This window comes from Solanum pennellii, chromosome 7, assembly GCF_001406875.1.
Source record: "Solanum pennellii chromosome 7, SPENNV200".
Lineage (NCBI taxonomy): Eukaryota > Viridiplantae > Streptophyta > Magnoliopsida > Solanales > Solanaceae > Solanum > Solanum pennellii.
The window spans coordinates 63,742,560-63,769,965 of record NC_028643.1 but is presented as its reverse complement, the minus strand read 5'-3'; the positions used below and the strand labels follow the sequence as shown (position 1 = coordinate 63,769,965).

The following is a 27,406-nucleotide window of genomic DNA, read 5'->3' as shown; positions in this document are numbered from 1 at the left end:
CCTTTTTCCCGGTAACCATGCTCACCTTTGTATGATTATTTATTTCCTTGGATGCTTCTTTGCATTGGACCTTACATCAGTTGGATATCTAAAATGCATTTCTTCATGGTAATCTCAATGAAGAAGTGTATACGGAGCAACCACCAGGATTTGTTGCTCAGGGGAAGTATGGGAAAGTTTGTCATATGAAAAAATCTTAATATGGTCTAAATTAAAGGCCTCGTGCTTGGTTTGGAAAATTTAGCGATGTAATTCAGGAATTTGGATTGACGAAGAGAAACAGTCAAAAGTTGGTATTATTCTTTTAGTTGTGTATGTTGATGGTATTGTGATTACACGAGATGATTGTGCACAAATTTCTTCTCTGAAGGAGTTTTTACATGCCAAGTTTCATAAAAAAGATTTGGGGAAATTGAAATACTTCTTGGGTGTCGAAGTAGCAAGAAGCAAGAAAAGACTTTTCTTGTCCCAAAGAAAGCCTGTACTTGATCTACTTGCAAAAACGAGAAAATTGAGAGCAAAACCATGATGCGCGCCAATGGTTCCTAATGTTTATGTTACTAAGGATAATGGTGATCCTCTTGATAATCCAGAAAGATATATGAAATTGGTTGGGAAATTGAACTGCCTCACCGTGACCCGTCCAGATATTGCATATGCAGTCAGTATTGTTAGTCAATTTATGTCTGCATCGACAATCAAACATTGGGCAGCCATGGAACAAATCTTGTGCTACATGAAAGGCTCTCCTGGCCTTGGCATTTTGTATAACAACCAAAGATATACTCGTATTGAGTGTTTGCAGATGCTGATTGGGCTAGAGAAAGAATTGATAGAAGATCTACTATTGGCAATTGCATTTTTATTGGTGGAAATTTGGTATCCTAGAGGAATAAGAAACAAATTGTTGTATCTCGATCGAGTGCAGAATCTGAGTATAGAGATATGGCTCAATCCACATGTGAAATACTATGGATTCATCACCTGGTAGTTGAGATTGGCTTGAACCCTTTATTTCCAGCAAAACTTGGCGTGATAATCCGGCAGCTCTACACATTGCCTCAAATCTAGTGTACCATGAACGAACCAAACACATTGAGGTTTACTGTCAATTTGTTCGTGAGAAGATTTAAGAGAACACGATTTCTACTTGATATGTAAAGATAGGAGAACAATTGGGTGATATATTTCCGAAGCCTTTAAATTGAACTCGGGTGGGATATCTTTGTAACAAGTTGGGCATGATTGATATCTATGTTTGAACTTGAGGGAGAGTGTTAGAATGTACATAGACATAATTTCCTATAGAATACATAACACAATTTCCACACGATCATAGATAGAGATATTTAGGGATTTTCTGATTTTGTTTTCCTTAGATAGATTATCTATTTTCCTTTGATAGAGTATCTGTATACCTACATATAGCTCTCCTTTTTGGATTAATAAAACATGGAAGATTGTTCCATTCTCTTTGTATTTTATGATGTACATTTATCTTCTTTCCAATTAGGAATATTGAGGAGAGACAAACTTTTGGGATTTTACAGTTGTTAGTAGTGATAGAAAGTAGTTTGTTGGATTCAGACCATAAATCCGAGCTAGTTTAGTCAACTATTTGAAAGAGGTCAACTCTTAACTTCAAATTTTAATATAATGCATTTCGAGTATCCGAAACTCATCTGGAAGCTCCAAGAAAAAAAATCAAATATGCAAATCAATTATGAAACATGTTCAGAACTGGAATCATCAAAGATAATACAAGTTCGTCCTGGTCGTGGTCAAATTTAAAATAGATATAAGACTAACAATATTATATTTTAGTAAATATTGGGCATCTCTCACTCGAAGTATCTATAAAATGAGCACGTTATATGAATATATGATACATGTGTTGGCATACTCTATAAAACAAAGATTATAATGACCAAATTCAACAAAGATGTAAGTACCGCTCATTAATCAGAGGCATTTGACATGCTTGTCAATCTGGAATGAAATTGCATGTAAGAGTGTCTTCTAGAGGTAGCTTGAATAGTAATTAACATTACAACAAATGATGATAAAGTTAATGTTCATAGAAAACTAAAAACAAGAGTATTAGGGACAAGATTCGAGAAAGAAACTAAACAAAGATCAAATGATCTTTTTTGCTAATCCTAGTACAGAACAAAATTTGATCTAGGTTGCAAACAAGAATTTCAAGTCTGCCTCTATTAGTTTTCCCAAGGCCTCAGAAGTTCCACCCACAGCCCTGGAAAAAAAATCAATATTGGGCAATTCATACAACAGAAAGAGAAGGGAGGAGTGCCGGAGTAAAGGAGGGAAATTGAAAGCCAAGTATATGTGTAAATCACATTTGAGGGAAAAACATTTAAGAGATTATTGTTGTGACATATAAAAAAACTACATGAATAAGAAACCATAAAATACCTATTTGAGCTCTCCATGCATAATCATGTTCTCTTTTCTAAGAAAATAAAGAAGATAAAACGATGCACGACCCTACTTCAATCCCAAGCCCAAATGTCTTAATTTTAGTTGTAAATATCTAGACAACTAAAAATAGTATATCTCATCTTAGCCCAATATTATATATTCCAGAGGACATAAAAAGTAATTGATTCTCTTAATTTATCTTGAAATCATTTCTGTAAAAAAACATATCAAAATTAATTTCAAGACGCCAAATTATTTTCTCTTAAGTCACATGCAACAAGCACAATGAACATGGCAGAAACTTACCCTTCAAAAAGTAATTTCTTCTGCTCTTGCAACTCTAAAATGCTCTCCTCGATTGTATTCTCAATCACAAATCTCACAATCCTAGAAATTAGAAAATAACAATTAACTCTTTTCATTGGTATAGTTGGTTGAAAAAAACAAGCACATAGGTGAATGGCTTATACTGCCCTATTCGATGGATTCTATCTTGGGCTTGCCTCTCCACAACATCATTCCACCAAGGATTCATCAAGAAAACCTAGCAAAGGGACAGATTAGGGTAGCACATCAAAGAACGTAGAATATGCATTGATAAAGAGAGGAAAGGAAAATCTACTTGTGATGCATGCTACTGTGAGATTCAGGGCAAGACCTCCGGCTTTCAAGCTCATAAGAAATATAATGCAACTTGGATCATTTGTAAATTTTGTAATCACAGAATCTCTTGCAATGATAGTCATGGATCTATCTAATTGAACACAACTAGTGCCCGACTGCCAAATGCACACAAGATATGTTTTTTGTTGTTACAACTGATGGCAACAATAGGGGTAGGTACGAAGGGGATAAAGAAAATAGATCTTACCTTTTGTTAAGAATAGTGTATCAGATCCAAAAATGACGTGAATTGGTTGAAGACAATTTCCTTTGCGAAACCATCTCTTTCAATCATGAACCTTATTTCTTCTCTCTTCAACTAATAAAACAAGCAACGAGAACGCTCTTACTACCATAACAGAGATATTTACAAGAATAAAATTATACATGATTAAGCCATAATATTGCAGCCCCATGCACTTATTGTGAGAAGAAAATAAAACCATAAAGCAAACTATAAAAACAAGATAAGATATAGTTTTTGATTGAAAAATAATTGTATACCAAAACTTCTATTTTTGTGCATGTCTGAAAATTGTCAAGAAAAATTTTGTTTAGTATATTTGAAGACCTAAACCCTTTGAATTTTGCTTTAGTTTTCTGATCATTTGCGGTGATATCCACGATAAATGAATTAGAACACGAAGGACATGAAATTTGTCTCATAACTGCAGTAAAACTTATCAGACATGACTTGCAAAAGACATGTTTGCAAGAAATAACCTGCAATAATCAAAAGAGGTGCATATTTAATAGGAAAGTAGGTATAAACTTCAAATTACAGAATAATAGTAAAGGAATTCATAGCATATTTCTTAGGTTGTCAAGAAATGAGGTATGAGAATTTAAATCATCAAGTCCTCAAGTTTCATGGAAGTCCTTTTAGGTGTTAAAAGACATTCCTAAAAGCAAATATTGAGGTCTTCCGAATAGTGTTGGAAAAGAATTTGCAGAAGCTCACGCACTTAAAGAAGGATTGAAAAACCTATTCAAAATATCCTTTGAAAAGACATCGTAGGTGTAAGTGTGGAAAAATATGGCCACATTAAGATTTGAAATATCCACCATATAATATACAAAATATTAATGTACTGTAAATATGAATCCCATCAAATCCAATTTTAGTGAAGGGGAAATGATGAAACTCACAACTGGATCTTCTAAAAGATCGTGACATAAACCGCATGATTGTTCGACATTGTTTGTGCTTCCACTTCTATCCACAACAGTACTTGAGTATTCCACAAGGTAGGGATGATCAAGTGTCTGTGGTCAGGATAAAAAATAAAATCAATCAAATATAAGCAAAACATATCTAGTTGCATTATTTTTGAGGTAGAACTATGCATAGATTGTAAGGAAATTCAAGAGATCCAAAAAGAGAGCAAAGTGTCACGTCCCGCCACATGACAATTAAATTTTGCGTCCGGATGGGAGCGGAAGGGTCTAAAATTGTGGAGAGGTTTGCGGAGAACTCTAGAACCTTCTAGAGTAATATAGAAGGCTAGAGAATTCTAAGGAATTCTGTAGAATAACTTAGATATTTTCTTGGAAAGATTTAGAAATTCCAAAAATGTGTAGAATTTTCTAGAGAGGGACTAAAGGGTAAATAAGGAGGGACTTGTAAAGTAAATAATATTTACACTTAGGTCCTTAGGAGGTAGTTTAAATAGGGGGTGACATTCATTTGCAAGGCATCCAAGATTAAAACAAGCAAACCAAGAAAAGGTGTAAGCATTCTCCAAAGCAATACAAAAGACTTCTTCAAAGCTCTCTTTCTTTTCTTTCAAAGTCTTTCATAACATTATCTTAGATTTCCGAGTCTTACGGATTCCTTGAACTTACAAGATCTTGAAATATTAGTGAGTAAGTCGTCGAGGACCGCAAAGAGTCTTAGCAAATACTCTTAAGTCCATGACAAAGTGGTATCAGAGCGAGGTTTGACACTAAGGGAATGGCTACCGAAGGAGACGTAAAGGGCGCTAGCACGACCAACGTCCATATGGATGGTGATAAGAAGAATCGAAAGGGGAATAAACAACAAAAGGGTAACGATGAGGTGTTGAACGATTCCACACCTAGCGAGACGCTAACATCTCATCCACCATCGGCTACCGAAGTAAGTGACGAAGAAATGGGAAAATACGCCATAGACGTCACTGCTGGAGAAGATTGGGTCGAAAGGGTGGAAGTGTCAAGGCAGGCCCTGGAGATATTAAGCTGGCGCATGAATATGGTCGACGACAAGTTCAAGACCCTTGAGGACTTCACCCTTGAGGAGACCGAGAGCATCCGGAAGGAGTTGGAGGGTTGCTAGCGGGCCGAGTTAGAGATGAAGGAGGACATCACTTCCTTGGAGTGTCGGCTTGTGGATGTGCTTAACGCGAAGGAGACCATCATTTCCTTGGAGCGTCAGCTTACGGAAGCGCTTAGCACGATCGAGACCCTAAAGGCCAAAGTGAAAGCACTTAAGGAAGGCACGAAAGTTGGAAGATCATTGTCGTTCGACCGAGATAGGTAGGCCAAGGTCGAGTCTCCCAAGCCACCTATGTTCAAAGGTGTCCATGACGCGCAAGAGATGGAGAATTTCCTATGGCACTTGGATAATTACTTTAAGTGCAACAGGCTGAAGAGCGACAAGAGTAAGATCAACACCACTGTGTTGTATCTTTCAGAGATGACCATGATATGATGGAGGCGTAAAGAGTCGGAAATAGGGAAGGGGAGTTGAATCATAAACACTTGGGAGCAATTACAAGAAGAGTTCAAGAAGGCATTCTTCCCTAACAACGTCATCTATGAGGCGAAGCGCAAGTTTAGGGAGCTGAAGCAAACAGGTAGCATTCACGCATATGTTCAAGAGTTCACCACCCTCACGCTTTAGATTCCCAACCTCACAGATGAAGATATGTTTTTCCACTTCATGGATGGGCTGCAAAGTTGGGCCAGGACGGAGGTGGAATGCAGACAGGTCAGGACTATTGATGAAGCCATGATGCAGGCCGAAGCTTTGACAAACTTCAGGCACGAGAAGCCCGACAGAGCCAAAGGATATGAGATGAGAGGTAGTCATGACAACGGTGGGGGAGATCGTGGCAAAGGCGAGGAGAAGCGGCCACATCCTAAGAAGCATGATACCTATAAGTCCAATGGCAAGAAGTCTGGATGTCATGGCAACACGGAGAGAAAGACAGAGGTTGCCAAAAGAGGTGGTTGCTACATATGTGGTGGGCCGCATGGCTATGCAAGGTGCCCCGAGCTGAAGAGCCTTGTGCTATCCTGCGAGAGCGAAAAGAGAAGGAAGCACATGAGCAAAAACAAGGTGCGGAGACGACACCGTTGGGCTTAATAGGAATATGCAGAGCTATCACCAAGCAACCAAACAAGACGATAGTATGCGGTGCGTAGTATGTCGACATCATGATCAATGGAAGACCCGCTCGTGCTATGGTCGACACAGGTGCAAAGGTCAATATCATGACCAAGACGCCAACGACAAGGTTGGGGCTATGTTACAGTCCAAGTAACGCCCAACCTAGGACGGTCAATGCACCAATGACTCCCGTGAGTGGAGTCGCTCATAGAGTAAGCATCACTCTAGGCGAGTGGCAAGGTAAAACCAACTTCACTGTCGCGCCTTCAGATCTATTTGATATAATTCTTGGGCAGGAGTTCTTTCAGGCGTGTCACGCGATGATCGATCCTTACCTGCAATGACTTCTGGTCATGGAGCAAGGAGGAACATTCATGGTTCCCCTAGGTAAGGCACCAAATACGGAAGGACAAGTGAGACTAACGGCCATACAGCTTGAGAGAAGCAATAAGAAAAAGGGAAGACATTCGTAGACACCATTACAAGTTCAAAGGAAGAGAATGGTGCTAAGAAGTCCTTGCCACAATGTATGAAAAAGCTTCCAAGAGGGAACAATGTCGTGATGCCAAAGAGGCCGCCGAGGCGCTTGCTTCCTAGGAAGGAGGTAGATCGTGAGGACGAGTTCGAAGAGATAAAGAAGCAATTGAAGGAGTTGCGCGAGGGCATTGATTGAGTCAACGGACTATTGGTCGCGCGTACGAGAAGACAAGACTCAGTCGCCGATGAAGTGGCGATGTGACGCGATCGTCGCATCCATAAGTGGGGGAGAGTGTCACGTCCCTCCACATGACAATTAAATTTTGCATCCGGATGGGAGCGAAAGGGTCTAGAGTTGTGGAGAGGTTTGCGGAGAACTCTAGAACCTTCTAGACCAATATAGAAGGCCTTAGAATTCTCTAGAATAACTTAGATATTTTCTTGGAAAGATTTAGAAATTCCAAAAATGTGTAGAATTTTTTAGAGAGGGACTAAAGTGTAAATAAGGAGGGACTTGTAAAGTAAATAATATTTACACTTAGGTCCTTAGGAGGCAGTATAAATAGGCAGTGACATTCATTTGCAAGGCATCCAAGCTTAAAACAAGCAAACCAAGAAAATTGTAAGCATTCTCCAAAGCAATACAAAATCCTTCTTCAAAGCACTCTTTCTTTTCTTTCTAAGTCTTTCAAAGCATTCTCTTAGCTATCCGAGTGTTAAGGATTCCTTGAACTTACATGATCTTGAAAGATTAGTGAGTAGGTCGTCGAGGGCCGATGGAGTCTTAGCAAATACTCTAAGTCTGTGACACAAGGTATGCTAAAAACAACAAATAAGTTGGCGATACAAGACATTAATGAAGTCAATTCTTGCTCTTTTTCTTGCGTCGTACTTCTTCATTCGTGGAATTAAAAATAAGAAGTATAAAATAGGCACTTCCATTTTGGTATCATATATTGCATCCACTTTTATGCCAACTTAAATTCAATGTGGTATCATGATGTAAATACATCTGCAAAAAACATACGGATGGCACTAACTCGACCACTAAATGAAATGACATGTGGATTCGATTGACAAAGGAAAGATAGTAGGAAAGGGTCATTGTCGGACGCCTTGGTAGGGAGTTCTCATGGGTAGATATTACACTTCATCATATAGAAAGAATAGCAATGAATATTACGACAACAAAAATAATAATATTACACCTAGTGTACTCCCACAAGTACTATCAAAAAACTAAATAGTATAAAAAGAAATGAAGAAAAAAAAATAGATTAATCAAATTGAAAGAATGCTAGTATAAAATCAATCAAGAAAAAAAACAACGCAAAACATTACTGAAGAATAAATATAAGTGGTGAAGGAAAAACTTACAATGAAAAACGTTACAGAAAAAATGGCTTGAGGGAGGATATCTAAGGGAAAAGAAAGCCAAAAAATTATGAAGCACACAATTATTATCTCCGAGTTATGTAATATTGAAAGATTTAACTCATTAACAACATCATTTATTTCATTTCCATGCTTCAATGATTTTACCTCAATTAATGTAGAAGTACTGTTATAGATCTTCTTAAGAAAAAAAATTACATTAGATTAATAGTTTGAAGGTTTCCAATGAACATATAACACAAACTTTTATTCACAACTAAAACCAAATACAAGTAGGTGTAAGTACATAATTAAGAAGAATTCATATTGAAAACAATGATTTCCACTCATGCGTGTGAGTAGATAAAAAATGTCAGCATAGTTATTCATCAACGTGTACCATCTTGGAATGTATCTGCACCAAAATACATTAGGAAGAAACAATATAGTGATAAGAAAAAGAATAATGTACCGCTATTATGACTCTCATTATTTACTATTTCAGAAGGTGAAATAGCTATTTTGAGCATTAATTTTTCATGAAAAAGGTGTAAAATGGACATTTTTCAGGATTTTCAAGAAAAGTAATGTTTATATTTTTTCACTATTACTTAACACATGGAAAATAGATTAAACATATATCACACAAGAATGTAGTCCAAAGACCAGAAAAAACAACATAAAAGAATAAGACCATGATCCGTGTCGTCAAAAACAAATTCAATATGAAATAACCATAAGTAGCTAATGGAGAGCAACAAAAATGCCAAGATGACTTTCAGACAAGCAAGATAGTAATTGCATAAGTAATGACAAAAATAGATTTGCATACGCATAAAATTTTAACCAACTTCTTCGCCCAGTGATATGTAGTAGTCTTCTTTGTTAGCATCCAAAGAATCTTTGCGCAAGGTAACCTAAATGCAAAAATAAGTAACATGCTAAAGAGGAGAAAAAAAATTAACTCTAGCACTACATTGATGTGAAAAAAAACTTACAATTCTTGGAGGAAGTGCAAGATCAACATCCCTTCCCTTTTTAGTACGCCTTAGTATTATCGTTTTTAAAATTTTGTGTTTCAACAAAACCATCGCATCTCTACCAAACCCATGATTTCCTTGAAATTGTATGGGCGAGGGAGTATACCAGAAATATAAGATGTATCGATGGCTCCGTGTCAAAAACAACATTTTTTTTTATCACAAATAACATAAAGCACCAAAATAAGTATATCAACTTGATGACTTACTCTATTCCACCACGAAAAGTGCCAATTAGATTTGTGGTGGCAATGTGGGAACATGAATGAGTTAAAATAAATACAAATACAAAAGGGAACAAACAAGAGATTTCAGAAAGGTGAAAAATAAAAAATAAAAACTCAAGGAAGAAACATGAACGACAAAACCTCTAGTGAAAATGACCAAATAAAACAAATTTTCAGCTATATGTTTCTCTCTCCAACCAAGTTAGGTGCAAAGTAAAAAAATCAGATTTTAAGTCTAGTTGTGGTCGAGAGCTCTACAATCATAATCTTTATAGAAGTAGTACGAGTCAGGATTAATTTGCAAGAAACGGATCTGCGCAGAAGTAAGGATGTATTTATTTGAGAGAATGGAGATGTGAATTATGTTGCCCACAAAAGAACATTAATCACAAAAACTTACAAGTGAGTACAACTCTCCTACACGGTTCTAGAGCAAGAATAACTCTAGTAGTGTTGCTGCATATATATTTCACACAATGGGCTTGTGTCGCAAAAGTGCAATCCGTTAGAAAATTATGGATGAAAGGTCTTCGTCAGACACAAACAATATATAGGGAAGCCAAGAAGTTTAACATATCTCACACAAAACCAACAACTGTGAACTTTGAATAGACTTATCAGTAAGAAAAAACATAAATACAACAGCCACACCCCTAGCTACCTTGTGATTGTAGAGTGGTTGGTCATGTTTACACAACCTTACCCCTACCTTCTGAAGGTAGAGAGGTTCTTTTAGACAGACTCGTGGCTAAAGTGAAGCATATCAAGAAAAACCAAATATGTGGGTCTAGTTAAAGAATGATTACCTCATCCAAAATAATACGATTCCACTTCATATAGTGCAAAATCATGATATTTTTCCTATTTTCAGTCTCTATTGTGGAGTAGGTAGTGATAACAAAATCATAATCTGCGAATTTGTTGATATCTTTCTCCCTGTTGGCACCATGGTAAACAAGAACTTTGTTTCTTCCTACAGTGGTAAGTGGCCAATCTCATTGACCCATTGAATCAAAGCAACAACAGGACATATAACAAGGGTTCCTTTCACTGGTGGGAGAACATAAGGGGAAGGTAAGAGCAAATTGGAATCAGAAATTGCTTGCCCCATTTCGCATTTAACAAGCACAAGAGCCATGGCTTGAATAGTCTTCCCCATCCCCATATCATCAGCAAGAATACCACCTCTAGCTGTAGATTCTTCTTGATTTAATGCCCAAGCCGAACACTCTTTTTGGTACCTCAGCAAGGGAATGATTAAATCAGATGGCTGCTCGACAATTTTACTCATAAACTCGTTTTGAATAAAGTGGTCTAGATAAAGCGTATGGTTTTCTTCCATCCACCTATTGTTCTCTTCCTCCCATATTTGCCACATCAATGCATGGTCACCACCCTTTCCTACATCATTCATTACTCAATCTTCTTCTACCGGCTCTTCATTTATTTTAATACTATGTTTACCCTTTTGTCTAGGATTTCCTTCCTTGTGTTATATTGGGCCAAACCTCTTCCGCAGTTAAATCAATATTAGAAACTCCACGAACTTGCGCTTCATATGAATCGATGGTTAAATCAACACTCACATAATTAACCGTGATCAATTAATTATCCAATGCACATCATATTTTTGTGTATGCACTTTTGTCTTAGCTTTGCCACTCGGTATCATGCATCAACGAAAAAAGGTCTCATCATGCTATAAAAATGTCAATATTAATATACACATAAAAAATAAAAGCTATATAGAATACCTTCATCACTGCTCCCTATGTAATCAGAATCTAAGGATATATATATGTTTGGAACATGCCATATCAGAGAAATTCTTCATCACATACATAAAAATTAAAAATCAAAAGGACAAATTTTAAACCAAGTAGGCTCACTTGTTTCTAAGCATGGGAACAAACTTGCAGTATTCCTATTAGAATATATCATTCTCCCCAATAATACTCGCAAACCTCATTTAATGATCTTCCTTTTTTTTTTTCTATTTATAAAAGTTTTGTTTTGTTACTTAGTCTAGTAAGGTGGGTATTTGACGAAGTATCTTGTTTACCCTAGATGAAGACAAGTATTGTCCCCGATACAAGAACAAGTTTAAAGGCTTTCCTTATTTTCTTTAATATAATTTCTTACTAGCATTTTATTGTCTTCTTTCTATGTTTTTAAATATCTTTGTGTCTGATGAGTAAATTTATTCAAGAATCCATTTGGATTGAACTTATATTGGTGTTTGACTCATATGAATATTATCCTAGTTCATATAATAAGGTACTCCCATTTTTTAAAGGGCTAATGTGGTACTCTTATCATTAATAATATCATTTTAATCAATTATAATCTCATTTACTCCTTAATAAAAACAAATAGTAAGGGTCAAACAGTTATAACAGTGGTGTGTTGACTATTTCTGTTCTCTAGGCACATGTTATCTCCAATCAAAAAAAGTATCGGAAAACTCAATCACAAAATTTGGGAAGAATTCACTTAGTGTCATTTCATTTGATGCTTAAATCAATGATGTCATTCCCTGACTGCTAAATCTCCCACCATGTGTTGGACAAATGAACTCCTTGCAGGGAAGTCATTTTCATGATTTTCAGTACTTCATTTTACTAAAAAAATATTTTTGACCAACAAAAACATGAAAAAGCTTTAAATTCTTCCATACCAAACACACCCTAAAAATTGATTTTCCTTGTTCACTCAATAAGATTTCAAACAAAAACAATGCAAATCACATCAAAATAAACAAGTTGTATGATCGCAAATAAAAACACCAGAAAAAAGTAAAAGAAGAATATTTTGAGAGAACCTATGGTCGAAGATGAGGAAGGACGAGAATGGATCCTCATTTATACAAAAATAACTACTACAGATTTATAAAAAAAATCCCTCAACAATTGTGACCACCAGAGAGAGAGAGAGAGAGAGAGAAAGAAAGAGGGAGAGAGAGAGGTTTTATAATGTTGTTGTGTTGACTATCTCTAGAATGTTGTTATCTCTAATCAACACAAGTACTGGAAAACAATATCACAAATTTTAGGAATAATTCACTTAGTGTCATTTCATTTAAACCAATGATGTCACTCCCTTTGACCACTAAATTACCCCACTATGGGTTGGATAAATGAACTCCTTGCAGGGAACTCATTTTCATGAGTTTCAGTACTTGATGTTTCTAGAAAAAATATTTTTTAACCAACAAAAACATGAAAAAAATTAAAATTATTCCATACCAAACACACCCTAAAAATCAATTTTAGTTGTTCTTTCAATAAAATTCAAGCAAAACAAGTGCAAATCATATAAAAATAAACAAGTTGTATGATCGCAAATAGAAACACCAGAAAAAAAGGATGACTAAAAGAATGATTTTTCAAAAGAATCTTTGGTCGAAGATGAGGAAGGATGAGAATGAATCCTTATTTTATACACAAATAACTACTGCATATTTGTAAAAAAAACCTCAACAATTGTGTGTGAGTGTGTGTGTGTGTGTGTGTGAGAGAGAGAGAGAGAGAGAGAAAGAGAGAGAGAGAGGTTTTATAATGTTGATTTGTTGACTATCTCTAGGCACATGTTATCTCCAATCAACACATGTATCGGAAAACTCTATCACAAAATTTGGGAATAATTCACTTAGTGGTATTTCATTTAATGCTTGAACCAATTATTTCACTCCCTTTGATAGCTAAATTACATCCGTATGAGTTGGATAAATTAACTCCTTGCAGAGAAGTCAATTTCATGATTTTCAGTACTTGATGTATCTAGAAAAAATATTTTTAACCAACAAAAACATGAAGAAGTTTTAAATTCTTCTATACCAAACACACCCTAAAAAATCGATTTTACTTATTCATTCAATAAGATTCAAGCAAAATAAATGCAAATCACATCAAAATAAACAAGTTATATGATCGCCAATAGAAATACCAGATAAAAAATGATCAGTAAAAGAAGGAATTTTCAAGAGAACCTTTGGTCGAAGATGAGGAAGGATGAGAATGGATCCTCATTTCTACATAAATAACAACTGCAAAATTGTAGAAGTCTCCCTTAACAATCATAACAAGAGAGGTTTTGTGTTTGTTGAGAAAAATAAGTGTAGAGTTGTGCGGCAAAAAAGTACTTTATAGCCAGAATCAATAATTGTTGTCATCCTTTGAATTGGAGCAACGCTGCAGTGAGTCAACTAAAAAGAATTAGTTAAAAAAAATTAAATGTCAAAAAGAGTAAAGGAGTCACCACCTATTTTTTAAAACTAGGAAACCAATTACCAAATTAACTTTTAAAAAAATGTTTACGAAACCAATTGATTCTAAGTAAGGGGTTCAAGTTATTTAAAAGGGAAGGGGTTAGACACCCTTCGAAATTCACAACTGTGGTTTCCGACTGAGTTAATTTTTTCAAAATTGAGGAGGAGACAAAAATAATATACAAATATAATAATACTTGCGATATAGACAAATAATATACAAACGACCTATGATTTGTCTAACATCGATATATACAAAATAATGACTAAAGTATAATTCGAACTTAATTCGAATAGCTACAATGGAAAGCACCTCCTGGTACCTGTGAAGACACTTAGTATAAGTTTTAGTAATAAATAAATATGAATAAAATTGAATAACTCAAATAACAACTTAAAAATAAAAATTCGTCTTATTACAATGGAAAACCTTGAAAATCGACGGTAATTTCTTAATCGGCCATTTTAACAAACAAAATATATGAACTTAAACTAAATTTCCGTCTTTTAACATTAGGGAGACCTCCAAAACCGACAGACATATTTTCACATTGGCCAATTAAACAATATACTTTTCAAACACCAAATCACACAAAACTAGCTAAAATAATACGAAATTACGCACTAACATGCGAACAGTAACCAAATGATATCAATAAGTTTCTTAAAATTTATGCCATTATCCCAACCAATTAAAAATGACAAAGCATGAAAGAACTAAAAAAATAGTAATAATAAAAACACCACCACCAAATGGATGAAGAAGAAACATGATGAAATAGGAAATAAAAGAAAATTAACCAACATTAAACATTATAGCAATATAAACCAGAATCTAATCTAACAAACATATTACAATTTTACCAATTAAAATATAAAACTGAGCGCTGGAACAAATTTAAGCAATTATCAAGACGGAAGCATATGAACCAAAATGACTCTATGTAAAATTTTAGAGAAATACATAAATCAAATCTAAACAAAATGAGACAATTAGATTAAAATAAGGAAATAATCATAAAGTAAATATAAAAAGCTTACATGAACAGACCACAATGTAATAGACAAAATAAAATAATAAAGCAATTAAAATTATGAACCACCAATAATTAACTAAATAAAAAATAAAAAATAGACACATAATAATATGAAACCAAAAGAAACTCGCCTCAGAACATTAACACAAATAAAACTGATTGGAATTTGAAACGAGCAAAATGAATCGCCTGAAGTGCAACAAATAACATAACGATAAAGACGAACAAGACTAAGTAAAACAACATTTTATTTCAGCTGGATTTGAAAGTGAAAGCTTAAACCTCACCCGCGATTGAATTTTTGTCGCAGTGTTTGGGTTAATGGACTGCTGGTTGTTTGCCTGAGCTTTGAGAGAAATGAATAGAGCTTGGAGCTCATTTGAATGGCAGATAGATGCCTAAAAAACAAAAGAAAAGTTTGTTAAGGTAAAAGGGAATGGGGACTGGCAGCAATTGCTCCTATCCGGAGTTACTTCTTGCAGCGAAAAAGGTGGAAACGGGAATGGGGTTTGTAGTGGTCGCTGGTCGGAGAACATGAGAGGGAGCTGGTTTTTGAGGTCGTTTCTGGTGAGATTTGGGTCGGTGGTTACCTTTTTTGAGCGACTGTTTGAGCTGGGTTTTGGTGGTGTTGTTTTCTGGAGCTTTGGTGTATGGAGGAGAAGGTTTCTGGTGGAGGTTTGGGTTGTGGTTTCTCTTCACTGGTGAGGTTCTGATTGTGAGGGAGAGAATGACCGTTGTTTAAAGGTGGGTCTGGAGAAAAATGGAAGAAAACAAATAGGGTTTTGGTGGTGGACTTGTCGGATTTCGGAAGAATTCCGGTAAACTTGTCACCAGAAAATAATGAATGATAAAAGAATAACTTTTTTTTTTTTTTAAAATACCCCAAAAATCTTTCTATCACCCTTAACTTAATGGACAAACTTTTCTTTAAAGAGGAATTGTTAAAATTGGGTTTAGGTTATGGGATTGAGATAATTTCCCAAAAATTGTTGATTGATAAAATATTTGTGTAAGCAAATTATATTCGAATTTAAATGATTTTTTGGACTGCGTAAAATATCAAAATGAATATGAATGATCTAACAGAGAAAAATGAATGTTAAAAAAGTAATGAACATAACCAATTACATGTAAAAATTCCAATTTAACACAAATTATGATTTATAAAAAATGATCAAATATTTGAACGTCTGGAGGTGACAAAATAATATAAACAAAATAAATCGATAAAAGTTCTAATACTTTAAGAAAAAGGTAATTATCAACAAATTGCATTAAAATGACAAAATATGTATTTCCAACTATTTAAAAATAAAATACTCAAAAAGTATTAATTTTAGAACTATCAAAACAAAATTTGGTTTCAACAACTTGCCCCGTTGTTTGATTAAGATCAATGAAGAGATCCTGATCAAACAAAGTTGACGAACCCAAATTTGGTTTGATAAAATTTGAACAAAACAATTGAGACGTTAGTAGAGCTTTTGAGCAAGATTCTACGTTCGTTGACTGGGCTGAAAATAATAAACAAAAGACAAAGATTGATTGTAAACTAAGAACATTCACATACATTCGATGTTTCTTGCAAAATTTCCCAATGAAGGTGGTGTACCTTTTTGAAAGGAGGATGACATAAATAACATGTCACTTTGAACGAGCTGACAACCCAACGTGTCTCTTTGAAAGGCGGATGACCCAAATTGAAAATAACATGTCACGTTGAACGAGGTGACAACTCAAAATGTCTCATTGAAAGGCGGACGACCCAACATGAATATAACAAGTCACTTTGAACGAGGTGACAACCCAACATGTCTCTTTGAAAGGCGGACGACCTAACTTGAAAATAATATGTCACTTTGAACGAGGTGACAAACCAATGTGTCTCTTTGACAGGAGGACGACCCAATGTGAATATAACATGTCACTTTGAACGAGGTGACAATCCAATGTGTCTATTTGAAAGGCGGACGACCCAACTTGAAATAACATGTCACTTTGAACGAGGTGATAGCCCAATGTGTCTCTTTGAAAGGCAGACGACCTAACTTCAATATAACTTATCACTTTGAACGAGGTGACAACCCAAAGTGTCTCTTTGTAAGGCGGACGACCCAAAGTGAAAATAATATGTGACTTTGAACGAGGTAACAACCCAATGTGTCTCTTTGAAAGGCAGACGATCCAATTTGAATATAACATGTCACCTTGAACGAGATGACAACCCAATTTAAATATAGCATAAATAGTTTATCACAAAATCTGCAATAACAATGTTAGTAACAAACATAAATTATGCAAACATGACCTCATATGAACAAGGTATTAACCAATGCAACGATTTAAACTTAATAACATCATGAATAATTAAAAAAATGTTAATTTAAAATGGAATAACAGAATAAAAAGTGGCATATTGAACGACATGACAAACCAATTTGAAAAGAATTAATTTATTTGAGATAACAAATTAATTTTTAAATGATATCATTTTGAAAGGTATGACGACCTAAATTTAAATAGATGTCATTTTGAAGGGTATGACTACCCAAGTTTAAAAAAATGTCATTTTGAAGAGTATAACGACCCATATTTTACAAAAACGTCATTTTTGAAGGGTATGATGACCCAAAAATAAAAAAATGTCATTTTGAAGGATATGAATGACCCAAAAATAAAAAAGATGTCATTTTGAAGGATATGCCTGTCACATCCGGGGAGCACCCCCTAGATGTAACCGGCAACGTCGTCCTTTTTGAGGACTAAGACTAGCCTCTTAGCTTACATCATTACATCCAAAGGTTAAAAAGAGGAAATTTTTAAATTTTTTTTATTACTTATACATTGAGGTTTACATAGACATCTACATACACATAATAGTTATATCGAGTACACATTGACTCTTCATATAGGAAGATTACTTAGTCTTCTACTTTTATTACACATAGATACATAAAATATAACACAGTCTCAAATGACGTCTCATCTCATAACCATCTAAGAAGAGTATAATAATTTGGGGCTAGCTGATACATCAATATAACAAGACCACCTATAGGCCATACAATGTTTAGTACTCAAAAAGAAAAGGAAAGAACATAAGAGTCTTAATACTAGAACAACTTCATAAGATTGATAGTGACGTTGCCCTCGAAAAATGAGGACCTACCCAACTTGGATGAATGAGAATTCAAGGTCTTCCTTCAAAGTCGTCTCAAAAACTCCTTCAACGACTGGAGCCTAAAATGTTGGTTGAAAGAGAGAAAATGGGGTTAGTACACCAATTGTACCAAGTATGAGACCATATTCACACATATCATGAAATCATGCTAAAAAGGGGCATTTCATTAAAACATGCTATTTTACATTTAGAAAGCCTTATGCACATTCAACAAGCCCATACCAATCAATAATATATATTCATTAAGTCCAAAACATGTACATCACAAGACCAACCATACTAAGTCTAATCAAGCCAACATGCATATCACATAATTGAACACATAGTCAAGACAACTCTATCATCAAGTTATAATAGCAACAAACATAGATTACAGTTCATTACAACATAACCAAAGCAAGACAATTACCCATGAACCCTCATTAAATCAAGCAGTGCAATGACCAAGCAAAGCCCCATTACCTTACTCAATCTAGTAAGCTAACAAAAATCATGATCAACATACAACTTCTCATAGCATATAATTAAGAGTACATATCATCATACTTTAACCATGGAGACCAACACATATTCATAAGTGAGATCAATCATCATATAGTATCATAAATGTGCAAGATCATCATATACATGTCATGTACCATTATAAGCATACATATATAGAAGAACATCCTCCTAAGACTTCCCTCAATGCTAACTAGTGCAATGTATAGGTAGAGTCCCATACCCCTACGTAGACTAAGATAAACCCCTTAGGTCCTCCTAGTTCCCCGGAATCCACTACCTCTGTAATCTGGACACCCTCAGTAGTGTCCTCAGCATCAACACTACTATCAGCAGTGCCTCCTGCTATCTCCACATTTCTGGAGCTAGACGCCCCAGCAGCTAACTCTACTGCTTTCATCTGACGCGCCTCCTCATCAGCAAGCGAGGCTCTCCTCGCAGCCTCTATCTCGCGGCGCTCCTTCTACCGTGCTCGAGCTTCATCCTCCTCTCGGCCCCTACGCCTCTTGGCATGCTCTCGAGGGGGAGGTGGTGGAATATCTAAACTGGCGAATAGGGCCGCCATCATTGTGTCTTCAGCAGGCTCTGCAGAAGGGGCCTCAGACTCAGGCACCGTAGCCTCTAAGATCATATCGATGTCTGCGCGAAGACTGTCGACCGCAGCCGGAAGGGTCGACACATCCACCTGAGGGGCTAGTCGAGCTAACACCCGCAACTCAAAAGCGTCCAAGCGCTGATGAACCTCAGCGATCTTCTGCTCTGTGTGCTGGACCATTCTCCGCTCCAAGCGCTCCTCTGCCTCAGCAATAGACCTCTGCATCCAAGGCTGGATGTGATGCAGAAGTGTAGACATCTGTGCCTCTAATTTCTGGACCTTAGCAAGCGGGAGCAGAGCGGAGAAAGGGGTTGAGCGAGAGGAGCTCGGGGCAGTGCTACTACCTGGGATAGACTCGACCGGGGTAGTGTCAGTGGAAGGCGCCTGCGTAGCCGTGCGGGCCTGTGCTACCGTATCAGCCAGATTGTCACCAAGTGGAGGCAACTCATTGGCGTCATCCCTGATGAGGCCGATACCAACAGTGCCCAGCGGGGTCTTAAGCTGATCAATGTGCCATATAAGCACACCTGCGGACCAGCATAGAGAAAATATCATGCACGGGAAAGGGTAAGTAGTTGTGACCTTAAAAGCCCTCTCGTGCATGACCGCCTGTAGAAGCCAAGCAAAATCCACCTCAAACCCGGCTATCATTGCCGCCATCAGTACTGCTCAATCCCATGTGACTATATTATCAGCGGCTGTGGGGGAAAGGCAGTGGCGGACAATCAACCACAAAAACTTCTCCGTGAAGGTCAGGTTAGCCTTCTTGATGGCTCCCTTCGGCTCGGTCACCCAGTCAGCACCCTCTCAATCAACGGACAAGTGCAGGGCCATCCACCTCTTGGTGGTCTCTCTCAGTGATGGCTCACGCAGGAATTGCCCATCTTTGACAATCTTCCATCGGTAGTCAAACTCGGAGGTGAGAGGGGTCCGGTTGGCATCAACATTCTCGCCGTATAGATACTGGCGGATGGCAGGCAGGGAGATATCAACCTGAATGCCACGTACTCGGACCAGCTCTAGTGGGGCCTGTTTGGCGGGGGCAGCCCGTCTATCAATCTGTGATCTGAGAGTCTCTACGTAGGAGGCGTAGAACTCTCGGACCAACTCTTCAATATAACGTCCCAACGGACGCGCTGTCCACTCCAATCGATGTCTGGTGAAGAGATTGTGGATCTCTGGCATCGTCAGGAGACTTTCCGTAAGGACCGCCGCTCCAATGTAAGTGTCCAAGTCATGACTCCTTTGTCGTTCAATAACTTTGCATCGAAATAGACTTGATACTGCCCGTCAACACACAACCGGTTGGGCTGTTCGGTAACTGGGGTGAGAGCACGAGTCGGTGAACCGGGTGTGGATTCCAAACTGTCAGCCTCATCAGACGAGGCAGACTGTGCAGCGGTGGCGGGTGCAGGGACCTCAGCAGATCCGGAGGCTTCCTTCGACCACGAAACTCCTAAGGAGCCAGACGCTCCTTCTTCATTAGTAGCTGACCCAAAAGGTGTGCCGGTCAGTGTGCGCTCCTCATCAGACTGGGAGGCAGTGAATACGCCGGAGGCCACCTTTTTGGGTGTGGCTCTGGCAGCACGTGCAACTCGGGATGGGTTGGAAGTGCCTGGGGGCACGTACTCGGGGTCACGCTCATCATCAGAGCCAATGACCAGGCGGGCAGACGGGGCAACAGACTTCGATCGCCCGCGTGCGTAGACTCGATCTTGTTTTGGTGCCATAATAGATAGTACCTGTAAAGAATCAATATTAGTACTAAAAGGAGCAAACAAGACAAGCAAAACCACACAAAATAAATAAAAGAGTTAAGATGTAATGACATTTCTATAGTAACAGTGAAACACGACGGACCAGGTGACGGCTCGTTGTGAGTACGACGGACCGTCATGGGGTCCGTCGTGTCTTACTTAGACTATGTTTATATGGAGAACCCTGAAGGAAAGTCTCTGACAAGTATGACGGTATATGCAGGACGGACAGTCACAGGTATGACGGTCCGTCGTAGGTGTCCGTTAGAGGACACTTGAAAAAAATATGGAGACCCTTAGGAGAGGGGTCTCTTACCGTCATAACGGTCATGCAGGACGGACCGTCGAGGGTATGACGGTCCATCGTAGTTGTCCATAAGAGGACACTTGGAAAAAGTGAGAGACCCTTAGGAACAGGGTCTCTGACAACCAGAACGGTTGTGCAGGATAAACCGTAGTGGGAATGACGGTCCATCGCATGTGTCCGTTGGAGGACACTTAGAAAAAGTGAGAGACCCTTAGGAACAGGGTCTCTGCAACCAGAACGGTTGTGCAGGACGGACTGTCGTGGGAATGATGGTCCGTCACATGTTTCCATTGGAGGACACTTAGAAAAAGTGAGAGACCCTTAGGAATAGGGTCTCTAACAACCAGAACGGTTGTGCAGGACGAACCGTCATGGGAACGACGGTCCGTCGCATGTGGACGTTTGTGGACACTTAGAGAAAATTGGAAAGTGGGGTGTTAGGGCTGTTGGAACGGACCCAATGACGGTCCATCGTGGGTACGACGGTCCGTCATCGGGGTCTTGTTTTGTAACTCAGTGACAGAACTGGGGATGCCCCATTCATCCCCTATGACCCAAATAGAATTGTTAGTGTTTTAACCTACATTTGTCTAACCCAAATACCTAGTAAACTAGCAATACTAAAGCACCTATTTCTAGAGTTTTGACACGGCAATTTTGAGGATTCTCAACCTAGGTCTGACAGAATTTGTATTAAAGAATGAACCCATCAATAAGAACTAGGCTAGTACTAATTGATAAACAAAAAAATGCAAAGTAAATGGGAAGAAATCAGAGACACATACCTGAGAATATGAGAAAAACAAGCGAGGAAGGTACTTGGTGATCAAGTAGAGACCCACAGCAGCAGAATCCGACTAGTAGATAGTGAATTTTAGGAATTGGGGAATTTGGAGAAAATGATCGGTTGTAAGAGAGGGGGGTTATGATCTTTGGAAGTTGAAAAAGGGAGGGAAATGGGAGAAAGAGGGAAGGAATGGGGTGAAATGAAGGGGTGGGGGTTTTAAATGTTGAATTTTTTAAAAAAACCCCACCCGGGTCGGGTCGGGTACGCTTCATTGATGACGCGATGAGTCCCCAACGATGGTCCGTTGCAGTTGAGAAGGTCCGTCGTTTGTTCCATTGCGTGTGACCTAGTTTGAAAATAACAAAAAGAAGTACCTGGCATGACGGATTCATGCGACGGTCCATCACAAGAACAACGGTCCGTCGATGTATCCGTCAGTGACTGCTGCAGAGTGATTTTCTGCAGAATTTCCTGGTGATGTGCCTGCAAATTTAAATACCCATTAGTAGAAAATGCTACCATTACTATAAAGAAAAACTATAATTATTGGGTTGCCTCCCAATAAGCACCTGATTTAACGTCACGGCACGACTGAGGACACTTGATTACTCAGACTTCATCAATATGGTATACCTCGATCACTTCACTCGCCGATTCAGCATATGCCCGAAATAGATTTTTATGCTTTGTCCATTCACCTTGAAGCGCACACCCTCCTTAGTTTCCAACTCAACTGCTCCATGAGGGAATAGTTCGGTAACAAAGTAAGGACCAGTCCATTTGGACTTGAGCTTGCCCGGAAACAAACACAACCTAGAATTGAATAAAAGCACCAAATCCCCAACCATAAACTCTCGTTTTCAATTTTTTGGTCATGGTACTTCTTCATCTTTTCTTTGTAGAGGGCTGAGCTTTCATAAGCTTTCAGGCGAAACTCATCGAGTTCATTCAACCCTGTTAACCGTTGTTCTGCAGCTTCGCTCCAATCCATTTTCAACTTCTTCATAGCCCACATGGATTTATGCTCTAACTCAACCGGAAGATGAAAAGCTTTCCCACATACAAGTTAGTATAGGGACATACCTATGGGAGTATTATACGCTGTCCGGTAGGCCCAAAGAGCATCATCAAGCCTCCTTGACCAATCCGTTCTACTAGAGTTCATTGTTTTTGACAATATCTGTTTGATCTCCCGATTCGACACTTCAACTTGCCTACTAGTTTGAGGGTGGTAAGGAGTGACCACATTATGGCGAACCCCATATTTCTCCAATAACCCCTTGAACAATCTGTTGCAGAAGTGGGAGCCCCCATCACTAATAATTGCCCTTGGGGTGCCAAAACGAGAGAATATATTCTTTTTTAAGAATGCAGTGACACTCTTCCCTTCATTGTTTGCGAGGGCGATGGCTTCGCACCCATTTAGATAGATAATCAACCGCTACTAGAATGTACTTCATTCCATGAGAACTCAGAAAAGGGCCCATAAAGTCAATACCCCAAACATCAAATAACTCAATCACTGGAATGGGGTTTAGAGGGAGCTCTTGCTTTCTTGAAATGCCGCCATCTCGTTGGCATCGATCACATGCTTTAGCAAACTCATGAGCATCTTGATGAAGAGTTTGCCAATAGTAACCACATTGTAATATCTTTTGAGCGGTTCGGATACCGCTGTGATGTCCACCAACGGGTGAGGAATGGCATGCTTCTATCACACTCAATATCACACATTCTAGCACACAACGCCGAATAAGCCCGTCGGCACAACTCTTATATAAGTATGGTTCATACCAAAAGAACTTCTTCACATCGTACATGAACTTTTTTCTTTGATGAAAGGACAAGTCCGATGGAACAATATCACTAGCCAGATAGTTCGCAAAATCTGCGAACCATGGAATCAAGTCTTGTGAAGAAGCCAATACATGTTTATCGGGGAAAGTATCATCAATGTCAGTCTTATCCCCTAACTCTCTCATAGCTTCATCCTCTAGACGGGACAAATGATCAGCAACTTGATTTTCAGTTCCTTTTCTATCCATCACTTCAAAGTCAAATTCTTGTAGCAGTAATACCCAACGAATCAACCTAGGTTTCGCATCCTTCTTTGCCATCAAATATCTCAATGATGAGTGGTCAGTATTCACTATAAATCTAGTACCTAGCAAATAGGAGCGAAATTTTTCAAAAGCAAAGACTACTGCAAGGAGTTCTTGCTCAGTCACTATGTAGTTCTTCTGAGCTTCATTTAGGGCTTTACTAGCATAGTAAATGGGGTGAAGGATTTTGTTCTTTCTTTGTCCCAATACTACACCAAGATCAATCCCACTAGCATCGCACATCACCTCAAATGGACTATTCCAATCCGGAGAAATAATGATAGGTGCAGACACCAATTTTTCTTTTAGCTCGCCGAATGCTTTAAGACAGGATTCATCAAAAAAAAAAATTTACAATCTTTCTCCAGCAGTTTGCACAATGGATGTGCAATCTTTGAAAAGTCTTTGATGAATCTCCGGTAAAAACCTGCATGCCGAAGAAAGCTTCTCACACCTTTCACAGAGATAGGTGGGGGAAGTCTCTCTATTACCTCGACTTTAGCTCGATGAACCTCTATGCCCTTTTCTGAAATGCGATGACCTAAAACAATACCTTCTTTCACCATGAAATGGCATTTTCCCCAATTTAGTACTAAATTGCAGTCTTCACATCTCTTAAGGACCTCAGATAAATTGTTCAAACACTGCTCGAATGAATCACCAACCACAGAAAAATCATCCATAAAAACTTCTATAGTATCTTCCACCATGTTGAAAAATATCGACATCATACATCTCTGAAATGTAGCGAGTGCATTGCACAACCCAAACGACATTCTTTTGAACGCAAAGGTCCCATATGGACAAGTAAAAGCAGTTTTCTCTTGATCTTCTGGTGCAATAGAAATCTGATTATACCCCTAGTATCCATCAAGAAAACAGTACCACCCTTTTTCGGCAAGTCTATCCAACATCTGATCCATGAAGGGCATAGGAAAGTGGTTTTTTTCAGTTCATGCATTTAATTTGAGGTAATCCATACACACCCTCCATCCAGTAACCGGTCTCATTAGAACAAGTTCATTTTTTCATTGGGGACCATAGTCATTCCCCCTTTCTTAGGTACACACTGAACAGGGCATACCCAACTACTATCGGCGATCGGATAGATTACTCCGGCATCAGACCACTTAATGATTTCCTTGTTCACGGCCTCTTGAATAGGTGGAATTAAGCGTCTCTGGTGCTCAATACTTGACTTATGATCAGGCATGAGTTGGATTTTATGAGAGCAAATACAGGGAGGGATCCCAATAATGTCCGCAATAGTCCACCCAATAGCACTTTTGAACCTTTTTAGCACTTTCACCAAACTCTCAACTTGTTGTTCATTCAGGTCTGATGCAATGATGACCGGCAAAGTGTCACCATTTCCTAAGAATTCATACCTGAGATGAGGTGGGAGATCTTTTAGTTCTAACTTTGGAGCCTCCTCTATATATGGTTTCAGGGGTGGGGACTCGCGATTCTTCATATCTAACTCTTATTTTTTCGGTTTGAACCAAACATCACCTCGATCAAGAGCCGCGACTAATGACTCATACTCTTCAATGCAATCGCTATCAAAATTCATTATCACTGCGGCTAATGCTTCTACACCTAGATGTTCTTCTATTTGTGTCTCAGATGTCTCACCAATGTTGTAGGATATAGAAAATACCGATTGGAGCTCACCACTCTGCCTCATTACCTACAAATGTTAAAGGTCACTTCCTCATTGTTCAACCCAAATTTCATCTGCCCCTTTTCCATATCTACTAAGGCTCTTCCCGTAGCAAGGAATGGCCTCCCAAGAAAAATGGGCACTTCAAAATCGAATTCACAATCAAGAATAACAAAATCTACCGGAAATATGAACGACTCCACTTTTACTAGCACATCGTGGAGTATCCCTATAGGCCTTTAGACTGTTCGATCAGCCATCAGTAGCCGCATCGCAGTGGGCTTTGGATCACCCAAACCCAACTTCTTGTAAATCGAGAGGGGCATGAGATTTATGCTTGCCCCCAGATCACATAATGCTTTCGCAAAATGTAATAGCCCGATTGTACAAGGAATAGTGAACGCACCCGGATCTTCTTTCTTTTGGACCAGAGATCTTGTAGCAATAGCACTACAATGCTGCATTCTATCATCATCCTCAAAAGTGACCGATCTTTTCTTTGTGACCAGATCTTTCATAAATTTGGCGTAACCGGGCATTTGTTCTAAAGCTTCTACCAAAGGGACATTGATAGAAAGTTGCTTCAACATTGTTATAAAACGCCGATATTTACCATCGTCGATCTTTTTCACTAATCTTTGAGGAAATGGGGGTGGTGGCCTAGGCACGGGAGTTACCTTTTTAGGCACTTCAACATCTTTTACAGTGTTATCCTCTACTTCACCATTAACATCTACCACTTTATCAGTATCTTTTGTCACCTTTTTCTCATTAGACGGCATAGGTGGGTCAATGGTTTGCTTGCCACCGCGAGTAGTGATTGCCATACAATGTCCATCATTTTTCGGATTTTGGACAGTGTTGCTAGGAAGAGTGCCCGGTTGCCGTGTGTTCACAGTCGCAGATAATTGGGCCAATTGTAACTCAAGTTGCTTAATCGATATTGCATGTGTATCGACTTTTTGCCCAATACCCGCTAAATCATTCCTCAACTCTTTATTGTGCTCATCACTAGCATCGAACCTCCTCATCATTTTATGCAACATATTCTCAACTCGTGCCATACTACCTCCACCATCCCTAGGAGTAACTTCATGATTTTGAGAAGGAACATAGGGCCCATTCCTATCATTTCTACTTCCATAGTTACCCCTGTTGAAGTTGTTGTCGCGGTTGTAGTTTCCATCTCAGACATGATAACCCTCACGGTTATAGTTACCATAGTTCCGACCTTGGTTCCTTTGACCTTGGCGCCAATTCTCCTGATTCGAGCCTTGGGCACTTGGTCGGAAACCCCCCGTCTGCTCATTTACCGCATAGGAATCCTCCTCATAATAGCACTCATCATTTTGTGGAGGTGGTTTTGATAACTAGTTGACTGCATTTATCTTTTCTGCACCCCCAGTGACATGTTTTAGTACCAACCCAAGCTCAGTTTTCATCTGAGCCATTTCTTCACGAATCTCATCTGTGGCTAGGATATGAGTGGACTGCACTGCGAAGGTATTTCTCCCGGTATCTGACTTCCTAGTACTCCAAGCTTTATTATTCCGGGAGATTTTCTCTAATTTTTCAGCAATCTCAGCATAAGGACACTCCCCATAAGATCCTCCTGC

General features: G+C 38.4%; 2 pseudogenes; both read right to left on the bottom strand.

Annotated features, from left to right (window-relative positions):
* Positions 1 to 2,741: 2,741 nt before the first annotated feature.
* Positions 2,742 to 9,417, bottom strand: LOC107025154 (annotated as a pseudogene).
* On the bottom strand, positions 8,574 to 15,759 carry LOC114073946 (annotated as a pseudogene).
* Positions 15,760 to 27,406: the final 11,647 nt, after the last annotated feature.